This window comes from Schistocerca nitens, chromosome 10, assembly GCF_023898315.1.
Source record: "Schistocerca nitens isolate TAMUIC-IGC-003100 chromosome 10, iqSchNite1.1, whole genome shotgun sequence".
In the NCBI taxonomy this organism is placed as follows: domain Eukaryota; kingdom Metazoa; phylum Arthropoda; class Insecta; order Orthoptera; family Acrididae; genus Schistocerca; species Schistocerca nitens.
In genome coordinates, this window is record NC_064623.1 from 176,782,331 (window position 1) to 176,792,691 (window position 10,361).

The window sequence follows — 10,361 nt, forward strand, 5'->3', positions numbered from 1 at the left end:
TTCCTCAAATTAAGGCTGATAAACAGTATTAATACATTTCTCTTGCCCAGCAATGCCCTTTTTGCCGTTGCTAGTCTGCTTTTGATGTCCTCCTTGATCCGTCTGCCATTGGTTATTTTACTGCCTAGGTAGCAGAATTCCGTAACTTCATTGACTTCGTGACCATCAATCCTGATGTTAAGTTTCTCACTGTTCTCATTTCTACTACTTCTCATTACCTTCGTCTTTCTTCGATTTACTCTCAATTCATACTCTGTACTCAATAGACTGTTCATTCCGTCCAGCAGATCATATAATTCTTCTTCACCTTCACTCAGAATAGAAATGTAATCAGCGAATCGTATTATTGATATCCATTCACCTTCAATTTTAATTCCACTCCTGAACCTTTCTTTTATTTCCATCATTGCTTCCTCGATGTACAGACTGAACAGGCTACGCCCTTGTCTTACACCCTTTTTAATACGAGCACTTCGTTCTTGATCGTCCACTCATATTATTCCCTCTTTGCTGTTGTACATATTGTATATGACACGTCTCTCCCTATAGCTTACCCCCACTTTTTTAATAATTTCAAACATTTGCACCATTTTACATTGTCGAATGCTTTTTTAAGGTTGAAAAATCCTATGAACGTGTTTTGATTTTTCTTAAGTCTCGCTTCCATTATTTAACCGTAACGTCAGAATTGCCTCTCTCGTGCCTTTACCTTTCCTAAAGCCGAACTGATCCTCATCTAGCGCATCCTCAATTTTCTTTTCCATTCTTCTATACATTATTCTTGTAAGCAACTTGGATGCATGAGCTGTTAAGCTGATTGTGCGGTAATTCTCGCCTCCGGGATTGTGTGGATGATGCTTTTCTGAAAGTCAGATGGTATGTCGCCAGACTCATACATTCTACACACCAACGTGAATAGTTGTTTTTTGCCGCTTTCCCCAATGATTTTAGAATTCTGATGGAGTGTTATCTATACCTTCTGCCTTATTAGATCTTCAGTCCTCCAAAGATCTTTCAAATTCTGATTCTAATACTGGATCACCTATCTCTTCTAAATCCTGTTTCTCCTTGTATAACGTCAGACAAATTTTCCCCCTCATACAGGCTTTCACTGTATCCTTTCCACCTATCTGCGCTCTCCTCTGCATTTAACAGTGGAATTCCCGTTGCACTCTTAACGTTATCACCCTTACTTTTAATGTCATCGAAGGTATGCTGAGTCTGTCCTTCCGACAATCATTTATTTTTCGATGTCTGCACATTTTTTCTGTAGCCATTTCGTCTTAGTTTCCCTTCACTTCCTATACAGGGTGTTACAAAAAGGTACGGCCAAACTTTCAGGAAACATTCCTCACACACAAATAAAGAAAAGATGTTATGTGGACATGTGTCCGGAAACGCTTAATTTACATGTTAGAGCTCATTTTAGTTTCGTCAGTATGTATTGTACTCGATTCAAATTGTAAATTTTCACAATAAACATGTGTGGGCTGACGAGAATCCGCACGCAATTGTGCAATCACGTCATCAACACAGATTTTCTGTGAACGTTTGGGCAGGCATTGTTGGTGATGTCTTGATTGGGCCCCATGTTCTTCCACCTACGCTCAATGGAGCACGTTATCATGATTTCATACGGGATGCTCTACCTGTGCTGCTAGAACATGTGCCTTTACAAATACGACACAACATGTGGTTCATGCACGATGGAGCTCCTGCACATTTCAGTCGAAGTGTTCGTACGCTTCTCAACAACAGATTCGGTGACCGATGGATTGGTAGAGGCGGACCAATTCCATGGCCGCCACGCTCTCCTGACCTCAACCCTCTTGACTTTCATTTATGTGGGCATTTGAAAGCTCTTGTCTACGCAACCCCGGTACCAAATGTAGAGACTCTTCGTGCTCGTATTGTGGACGGCTGTGATACAATACGCCATTCTCCAGGGCTGCATCAGCGCACCAGGGATTCCATGCGACGGAGGGTGGATGCACGTATCCTCGGTAACGGAGGACATTTTGAACATTTCCTGTAACAAAGTGTTTGAAGTCACGCTGGTACGTTCTGTTGCTGTGTGTTTCCATTCCAAGATTAATGTGATTTGAAGAGAAGTAATAAAATGAGCTCAACATGGAAAGTAAGCGTTTCCGGACACATGACCACATAACATATTTTCTTTCTTTGTGTGTGAGGAATGTTTCCTGAAAGTTTGGCCGTACCTTTTTGTAACACCCTGTATATTTCATACCTCAGCGACTTGTATTTTTGTTTTCCTGAATTTCCCTGAACATTTTTGTACTTTCTTCTTCCATCGATCCCCTGAAGTATATCTTCTGTTATCCATGGTTTCTTCCGTTACCTTCTTTGTACCTGTGTTTTTCTTTACAACTTCTGTGATAGCCCTTTTTAGAGATGTCCATTCCTCTTCAACTGTACTGCCTACTGGACTACTCTTTATTGCTGTATCTACAGCCCTAGAGAACTTGAAGCGTATCTCGCTATTGCTTAGTTCTTTCGTATGCCACTTCTTTGGGTATTTATTCTTCCTGACTAATGTCTTAAACTTCAGCCTACTCTTCGTCACTACTACATTGTGATCTGAGTCTACACTCCTGGAAATGGAAAAAAGAACACATTGACACCGGTGTGTCAGACCCACCATACTTGCTCCGGACACTGCGAGAGAGCTGTACAAGCAATGATCACACGCACGGCACAGCGGACACACCAGGAACCGCGGTGTTGGCCGTCGAATGGCGCTAGCTGCGCAGCATTTGTGCACCACCGCCGTCAGTGTCAGCCAGTTTGCCGTGGCATACGGAGCTCCATCGCAGTCTTTAACACTGGTAGCATGCCGCGACAGCGTGGACGTGAACCGTATGTGCAGTTGACGGACTTTGAGCGAGGGCGTATAGTGGGCATGCGGGAGGCCGTGTGGACGTACCGCCGAATTGCTCAACACGTGGGGCGTGAGGTCTCCACAGTACATCGATGTTGTCGCCAGTGGTCGGCGGAAGGTGTACGTACCCGTCGACCTGGGACCGGACCGCAGCGACGCACGGATGCACGCCAAGACCGTAGGATCCTACGCAGTGCCGTAGGGGACCGCACCGCCACTTCCCAGCAAATTAGGGACACTGTTGCTCCTGGGGTATCGGCGAGGACCATTCGCAACCGTCTCCATGAAGCTGGGCTACGCTCCCGCACACCGTTAGGCCGTCTTCCGCTCACGCCCCAACATCGTGCAGCACGCCTCCAGTGGTGTCGCGACAGGCGTGAATGGAGGGACGAATGGAGACGTGTCGTCTTCAGCGATGAGAGTCGCTTCTGCCTTGGTGCCAATGATGGTCGTATGCGTGTTTGGCGCCGTGCAGGTGAGCGCCACAATCAGGACTGCATACGACCGAGGCACACAGGGCCAACACCCGGCATCATGGTGTGGGGAGCGATCTCCTACACTGGCCGTACACCACTGGTGATCGTCGAGGGGACACTGAATAGTGCACGGTACATCCAAACCGTCATCGAACCCATCGTTCTACCATTCCTAGACCGGCAAGGGAACTTGCTGTTCCAACAGGACAATGCACGTCCGCATGTATCCCGTGCCACCCAACGTGCTCTAGAAGGTGTAAGTCAACTACCCTGGCCAGCAAGATCTCCGGATCTGTCCCCCATTGAGCATGTTTGGGACTGGATGAAGTGTCGTCTCACGCGGTCTGCACGTCCAGCACGAACGCTGGTCCAACTGAGGCGCCAGGTGGAAATGGCATGGCAAGCCGTTCCACAGGACTACATCCAACATCTCTACGATCGTCTCCATGGGAGAATAGCAGCCTGCATTGCTGCGAAAGGTGGATATACACTGTACTAGTGCCGACATTGTGCATGCTCTGTTGCCTGTGTCTATGTGCCTGTGGTTCTGTCAGTGTGATCATGTGATGTATCTGACCCCAGGAATGTGTCAATAAAGTTTCCCCTTCCTGGGACAATGAATTCACGGTGTTCTTATTTCAATTTCCAGGAGTGTATATCTGCTCCTGGGTACGCCTTACAATTTATTATCTGATTTCGAAATCTCTGTCTGAAAATGATGTAATCTAACTGAAATATTCCCGTATCACGCGGCCTTTTCCAAGTATACCTCCTCCTCTTGTGATTCTTGAACAGGGTATTCGCTATTACTAGCTGAAATTTATTACAGAACTCAATTAATCTGTCTCCTCTCTCATTCCTTGTCCCAAGCCCATATTCTCCTGTAACATTTCCTTCTACTCCTTTCCCTACAACTGCATTCCAGTCCTCAATGACTATTAGATTTTCGAATCGCTTTACATACTGTATTTCCCTTTCAATATCCTCATGTTGTTGTTGTGGTCTTCACTCCTGAGACTGGTTTGATGCAGCTCTCCATGATACTCTATCCTGTTCAAGCTTCTTCATCTCCCACTACCTACTGCAACCTACATCCTTCTGAACCTGCTTAGTGTATTCATCTCTTGGTCTCCCTCCACAATTTTTACCTTCTACGCTGCCCTCCAATGCTACATTTGTGATCCCTTAATGCCTCATAACATGTCCTACCAACCGGTCCCTTCTTCTAGTCAAGTTGTACCACAAACTCCTCTTCTCCCCAATCCTATTCAATACCTCTTCATTAGTTATGTGATCTACCCATTCTTCTGTAGCACCACATTTCGAAAGCTTCTATTCTCTTCTTGTCTAAACTATTTATCGTCCATGTTTCACTTCCATACATGGCTACACTACATACAAATACTTTCAGAAACAACTACCTGACACTTAAATCTATACTCGATGTTAAAAAATTCCTCTTCTTCAGAAACGCTTTCTTTGCCATTGCCAGTCTACATTTTATATCCTCTCTACTTCGACCATCATCAGTTATTTTGCTCCCCAAATAGCAAAACTCCTTTACTACTAAAGCCTCATTTCCTAATCTAATTCCCTCAGCATCACCCGACTTCATTCGACTACATTCCATTATCCTCGTTTTGCTTTTGTTGATGTTCATCTTATATCCTCCTTTCAAGACACTATCCATTCCGTTCAACTGCTTTTCCAAGTCCTTTGCTGTCTCTGACAGAATTACAATGTCATCGGCGAATCTCAAAGTTTTTATTTCTTCTCCATGGATTTTAATACCTACTCCGAATTTTTCTTTTATTTCCTTTACTGCTTGCTCAATATACAGATTTAATAGCATCGGGGGGAGGCTACAACCCTGTCTCACACCCTTCCCAAACACTGCTTCCCTTTCATGTCCCTCGACTCTTATAATTGCCATCTGGTTTCTGTACAAATTGTGAATAGCCTTTCACTCTCTGTATTTTACCCCTGCCACCTTTAGAATTTGAAAGAGAGTATTCCAGTCAACATTGTCAAAAGCTTTCTCTAAGCCTACAAATGCTAGAAACGTAGACTTGCCTTTCCTTAATCTATTCTCTAAGATAAGTCGTAGGGTCAGTATTGCCTCATGTGTTCCAACATTTCTACGGAATCCAAACTGATCTTCCCAGAGGTCGGATTCTACCAGTTTTTCCATTCGCCTGTAAAGAATTCGTGGTAGCATTTTGCAGCCGTGACTTATTAAACGGATAGTTCGGTAATTTTCACATCTGTCAACGCCTGCTTTCTTTGGGATTGGAATTATTATATTCTTGTTGAAGTCTGAGGGTATTTCGCCTGTCTCGTACATCTTGCTCACCAGATGGTAGAGATTTGTCAGGACTGGCTCTGCCAAAGCTGTCAGTAGTTCTAATGGAATGTTGTCTACTCTCGGGGCCTTGTTTCGACTCAGGTCTTTCAGTGCTCTGTCAAACTCTTCACGCAGTATCCTATCTCCCATTTCATCTTCATCTACATCATGTTCCATTTCCATACTATTGTCCTCAAGTACATCGCCCTTGTATAGACGCTCTATATACTCCTTCCACCTTTCTGCTTTCCCTTCTTTCCTTAGAATAGGGTTTCCATCTGAGCTTTTGATATTCATATAAGTGGTTCTCTTTTCTCCAAAGGTCTCTTTAATTTTCCAGTAGGCAGTATCTCATACACTTTCTCTATCTCTTCAGGTTGCGACGTCGGCATGTATACCTGAACTATCGTTGTCGGTGTTGGTTTGCTGTCGATTCTGATAAGAACAACGCTGTCACTGAACTGTTCACAGTAACACAGTCTCTGCCCTACCTTCCTATTCATAACGAATCCTACACCTGTTGTACCATTTTCTGCTGCTGTTGATATTACCCGATACTCATCTGACCAGAAATCCTTGTCTTCTTTCCACTTTTCTTCACTGACCCCTACTACATCTAGATTGAGTCTTTGCGTTTCCCTTTTCAGATTTTCTAGTTTCCCTACCACGTTCAAGCTTCTGACAATCCACGCTCCGACTCGTAGAGCGTTTTACTTCCGTTGATTATTCAATCTTTTTCTCATGGTAACCTCCCCCTTGTGGCAGCCCCATCCAGGAGATCCGAATGGGGGACTATTCCGGAATCTTTTGCCAATGGCGTTTTGATCGAGTGACCGACGGACGAACAGCCCTTGTCGGGATGTCGGGCGGGTAGGACCTCACAACAAACCCCCTCCCCCCCTCCCGCCCCTTCCCCACTTCCCCCAACAAACTGTGTCGTGTGTAGCGCTGTCGTGCCAAAGTGATGTAGTTATCTCCTGTACATGCCCGACTTTTCGTTTTATCTATAGCTCAGATGGTGCAGCCACAAACATCTTCACCGTAGCGGCGACTTAATTTATGGTTTTAATACTAATAATTAATGTTAACTTTTTGTTCAGTCGATCACCCGTTGCTGTGTTACCAAAGACAAGGTAGTTACTAACACACATGCTATTGTGGAAATCAATTTAGCTTTGTATTAACAACATTTGATAATAATTAAATGATCATGAATGATTGCGTTTTGTATGTAGGGAATACAAACGTCTCAAAAATGAGATCGACAGGAAGTGCAAAATGGCTAAGCAGGGATAGCTAGAGGACAAATGTAAGGATGTAGAGGCTTATCTCACGAGTGGTAAGATAGATACTGCCTACAGGAAAATTAAAGAGCCCTTTGGAGAAATGAGAACCAAATGGTTCAAATGGCTCTGAGCACTATGGGACTTAACGTCTATGGTCATCAGTCCCCTAGAACTTAGAACTACTTAAACCTAACTAACCTAAGGACAGCACACAACACCCAGTCATCACGAGGCAGAGAAAATCTCTGACCCCACCGGGAATCGAACCCGGGAACCCGGGCGTGGGAAGCGAGAACGCTACCGCACGACCACGAGCTGCGGACAAACGAGAACCACTTGCATGAATATCAAGAGCTCAGATGGAAACCCAGTTCTAAGCAAAGAAGGGAAAGCAGAAATGTGGAAGCAGTATATAGAGGGTCTATACAGGGGCGATGTTCTTGAGGACATTATTATGGAAATAGAAGAGGAGATAGATGAAGATGAAATGGGAGATATGATACTGCGTGAAGAGTTTGACAGAGCACTGATAGACTTAAGTCGAAACAAGGCCCCGGGAGTAGACAACATTCCATTAGAACTACTGACAGCTTTGGGAGAGCCAGTCCTGAAAAAACTGTACCATCTGGTGAGCAAGATGTATGAGACTGGCGAAATTCCCTCAGACTTCAACAAGAATATAATAATTCCAATCCCAAAGAAAGCAGGCGTTGGCAGATGTGAAAATTACCGAACTATCAGTTTAATAAGTCACAGCTGCAAAATACTAACGCCAATTCTTTACAGACGAATGGAGAAACTGGTAGAAGCCGACCTCGGGGAAGATCAGTTTGGATTCCGTGGAAATATGGGAACACGTGAGGCAATACTGACCGTACGACTTATCTTAGAAACTAGATTAAGAAAACGCAAACCTACATTTCTAGCATCTGTAGACTTAGAGAAAGCTTTTGATAATGTTGACTAGAATACTCTCTTTCAAATTCTGAAGGTGGCAGGGGTAAAAAACAGGGAGCGAAAGGCTATTTACAATTTGTACAGAAACCAGATGGCAGTTAAAAGAGTCCAGGGGCACGAAAGGGAAGCAGTGGTTGGGAAGGGAGTGAGACAGGGTTGTAGCCTCTCACCGATGTTATTCAATCTGTATATTGAGCTAGCAGTGAAGGAAACAAAAGAAAAATTCGGAGTAGGTATTAAAATCCATGGAGAAGAGATAAATACTTTGAGGTTCACCGATGACATTGTAATTCTGTCAGAGACAGCAAAGGACTTGGAAGAGCAGTAGGACGGAATGGACAGTGTCTTGAAAGGAGGATAGAAGATGAACATCAACAAAAGCAAAACGAGGATAATGGAATGTAGTCGAATTAAGTCGGATGATGCTGAGGGAATTAGATTAGGAAATGAGACTTTAGTAGTAAAGGAGTTTTGCTATTTGGGGAGCAAAATAACTGATGATGGTCGAAGTAGAGAGGATATAAAATGTAGACTGGCAATGGAAAAGAAAGCGTTTCTGAAGAAGAGAAATTTTTTAACATCGAGTATAGATTTAAGTGTCAGGAAGTCGTTGCTGAAAGTATTTGTATCGATTGTAGCCATGTATGGAAGTGAAACATGGACGATAAATAGTTTAGACAAGAAGAGAATAGAAGCGTTCGAAATGTGGTGCTACAGAAGAATGCTGAAGATTAGATGGGTAGATCACATAACTAATGAAGAGTTATTGAATAGAATTGGGAAGGAGTTTGTGGCACAACTTGACCAGAAGAAGGGATCGGTTGGTAGGACATGTTCTGAGGCATCAAGGGATCACCAATTTAGTACTGGAGGGCAGCGTGGAGGGTAAAAATCGTAGAGGGAGACCAAGAGATGAATACACTAAGCAGATGCAAAAGGATGTAGGCTGCAGTAGGTACTGGGAGATGAAGAAGCTTGAACAGGATAGAGTATCATGGAGAGCTGCATCGAACCAGTCTCAGAACTGAAGACCACAACAACAACAACAACATGTAGGGAAAAGGGGGGTTGATCCTACAACTACACACTGGACTCGCATTCGGGAGGACGACGGTTCAATCCCGTCTCCGGCCATCCTGATTTAGGTTTTCCGTGATTTCCCTAAATCGCTACAGGCAAATGCCGGGATGGTTCCTTTGAAAGGCACGGCCGATTTCCTTCCCCATCCTTCCCTCACCCGAGCTTGCGCTCCGTCTCTCATGACCTCGTTGTCGACGGGACGTTAAACACTAATATCCTCCTCCTCCTCCTACAACTACGGCAACTATAATGTCCTTGATTTTTATAGTTCGTCACTCGAAGATATCATAGCAAAGACTATGATCCATTACTATACTTCGATACAGTCATTCAAACTTCGTACATTTTTATTTTCACAAAGCTAAGTGTCCAGTTCCGTTCTTAGATTCAGTTTAACGTCCCTTCGAATAGTCCACAAATTCAACTATCGATGAATCGGGATGTAATAGAATTTAATACTGAGCGCTACATTTTCTCGCGCACACAGTTCCACAGATATTCTTAGTCCGTGACCTTAAGACAAAAGTCTGTCCCGTATGAATTAACTATGGTCAATTTTCCTGCAGTTTAACAAAAGTGCCCTGATCCCATCCGTAGCATATCACACGGAAATGAACGCTATATCGTAGACTTACTCAGAGCGCAGAAAACAAGACAACTAACAATACTCGTGCATGATTTATGTAGTAGAATTTAGAAACAAAAATAGCTGCATTAAACCCTCTTTGATTTACCTGAAGCGCTACTTTGCTGCAGGCGTTATTCTGATGAGAGATTATTTATCGACAATTTTAATTATAACTTTTTCAGTGCCATTAATTATTTCCGATATCATCGATCACCTCTCCCCTATTTGAAAATAACCCTGATAATATTGCTCTAGAGTGATTATAGCCCGACAAAAGTTCGTCTTTTGTCACTACACGCGGGTTCAAATGCTGTTCTGTTAAATATACATGACAGAAAGCGAGGCGGACGAAACTTCTAAGAACAGAGGTTCTGGAGAAATTTAAAGTCTGCGGATTTTTTTAGGACGCGTCGTGAGAGGAGTACAGCAATAGAAATATAAAAAATGACTTTTTTAACGAATCCATAACAGTCCTTTGTGGCACACAGAGAGAATAAATGTATTTCTGTGTTTCTCTTTTTAGGTTTTATTTCCAGTGCTTATTGGAAATGAAATGTGAAAATCGAAATACCGGCATTCCATGGATTTCAACTCATTCTGGTAAGTGTTAAAAAAGTCCAACCAATATTACTCTGCCATGAAAAATAAAGTGGTTTCGATTTTTTTCTTTTTTTGTAGGTGTCGTAGTTGC